The following is a 2,500-nucleotide window of genomic DNA, read 5'->3' on the forward strand; positions in this document are numbered from 1 at the left end:
TCTTCTTTTTTCTTCTTCTTCCTTCCTTCTTCCTTCTTTCTTCTTTCTTCCTCCTTCCTTCTTCTTTCTTCTTTTTTCCATCTTCTTCCTTCCTTCTTCCTTCTTCTTTCTTCTTCTTCCTTCTTCTTTCTTCTTTCTTCTTTCTTCTTCTTCCTTCCTTCTTCTTCTTCCTTCTTCCTTCTCCTTCTTCTTCCTTCTTCTTCCTCCTTCTTCCTTGTTCTTTCTTCTTCCTTCTTCTTCCTTCTTCTTTCAGCTCTTGTAAAAGCTGAAGAACTCTGCCACAGGAAGAAGCCTATCAACTCCAGTCCCATTTTCCTCCTTAATTCGCTCTCAGGAATATCTGAGACGGAAGCGACGCTCGGCCACGTCCAGGGATCCTCCTGAGGGGTTTTGAGGATCCTTCGACCCTCCGCGTCCTTTCCGGAGGGACGTCTTCCTTCTTCTTCTTCCTTCTTCTTCTTCTTTCTTCTTCTTCCTTCTTCTTTCTTCTTCTTCCTTCTTCTTTCTTCTTCCTTCTTCTTTCTTCATCTTCTTCCTTCTTTTTCTTCTACTTCCTTCTTCTTCCTTCTTCCTTCGTCTTCTTTCTTCTTCTTCCTTCCTTTTTCCTTCTTTTTCTTCTTCTTTCTTCTTCTTCCGTCTTCTTTCTGTTTCTTCCTTCTTCTTCCTTCTTCTTCTTTCCTTCTTTTTCTTCTTTCTTCTTCTTCCTTCTTTTTTCTTCTTCTTCCTTCTTCTTTCTTCTTCTTTCTTCTTCCTTCTTCTTTCTTCTTCTTCCTTCTTCTTCCTTGTTCTTTCTTCTTCTTCCTTCTTCTTTCTTCTTCTTCCTTCTTCTTCTTCCTTCTTCTTTCAGCTCTTGTAAAAGCTGAAGAACTCTGCCACAGGAAGAAGCAGATCAACTCCAGTCCCATTTTCCTCCTTAATTCGCTCTCAGGAATATCTGAGACGGAAGCGACACTCGGCCACGTCCAGGGATCCTCCTGAGGGGTTTTGAGGATCCTTCGACCCTCCGCGTCCTTTCCGGAGGGACGTCTTCCTTCTTCTTCCTTCTTCCTTCTTCTTTCTTCTTCTTCCTTGTTCTTCCTTCTTCTTTCTTCTTCTTCCTTCTTTTTCTTCCTTCTTCTTTCTTCTTCTTCCTTCTTCTTTCTTCTTCCTTCTTTTTTCTTCTTCTTTCTTCTTCCTCCTTCTTCTTCCTTCTTCTTTCTTCTTCTTCCTTCTTCTTCCTTCTTCTTTCTTCTTATTCCTTCTTCTTTCTTCTTCTTCCTTCTTCTTTCAGCTCTTGTAAAAGCTGAAGAACTCTGCCACAGGAAGAAGCAGATCAACTCCAGTCCCATTTTCCTCCTTAATTCGCTCTCAGGAATATCTGAGACGGAAGCGACACTCGGCCACGTCCAGGGATCCTCCTGAGGGGTTTTGAGGATCCTTCGACCCTCCGCGTCCTCTCCGGAGGGACGTCTTCCTTCTTCTTCCTTCTTCTTCCTTCTTTCTTCTTCCTTCTTCTTCCTTCTTCTTTCTTCTTGTTCCTTCTTCTTTCTTCTTCTTCCTTCTTCTTTCTTCTTCTTCCTTCTTCTTTCTTCTTCTTCCTTCTTCTTTCTTCTTCTTTCCTCTTCTTTCTTCTTCTTCCTTCTTCTTCTTTCTTCTTCCTTCTTCTTTCTTCTTCTTCCTTCTTCTTCTTCCTTCTTCTTCCTTCCTTCTTCTTCTCGCCCGCAGGAGGAAAACGCGGTTGCTTATCTGTAGATCGCGTGGGGGTCGGTGGAAGGGGCCCGGGGGAGGGGGGAGGGGGGGTCAAGATGGTTTTAAGTTGGTTTAGATTGGTTTTAGGATTTTTTTTGTGATGGTTTAGGGTTAGTTTAAGGGAGGTTTTAGGATTTTTTGGTGATGGTGTAAAGTTGGTTTCAGGTTGGTTTTAGGATTTTTTTTTATGCTAGTTTCAGGTTGGTTTCAAGATGGTTTTAGATTGGTTTTAGGATTTTTTTTTATGGTGGTTTGAGGCTGGTTTCAGATTGGTTTCAGGTTGGTTTTAGATTTTTTATGATAGTTTGAGGTTGGTTTCAAGTTGGTTTCAGGTTGGTTTTAGGATTTTTTTATGGTGGTTTCAGGTTGGTTTCAAGATGGTTTTATGGTTTTAGGATTTTTTGATGATGGTTTGAGGGTGGTGTCAAATTGGTTTCAAGATAGGTTTCAAGTTGGTTTCAAATTGGTATCAGGTTGCCTTTAGGATTTTTTTTATGATAGTTTCAGGATGGTTTCAGGATGGTTTCAAAATGGTTTTAGATTGGTCTTTTTTTTATGATGGTTTGAGGTTAGTTTGAGGATGGTTTTAAATTGGTGTCAAATTGGTTTCGTTGCCTTTAGGATTTTTATTTTATTATGGTTTGAGGTTGGTTTAAGGAAGGTTTTAAATCTATTTCAGGATGGTTTCCGCATTGCTTCCTTGGCCACGAGACCGAAGGAGGCAACTTCCTGTGACTTAGTCCTCACGGGCGAAGCTGGAGGGAAGGAAGGA

The sequence above is a fragment of the Penaeus vannamei genome, chromosome 38, assembly GCF_042767895.1.
Source record: "Penaeus vannamei isolate JL-2024 chromosome 38, ASM4276789v1, whole genome shotgun sequence".
Taxonomy (NCBI): Eukaryota; Metazoa; Arthropoda; class Malacostraca; order Decapoda; family Penaeidae; genus Penaeus; species Penaeus vannamei.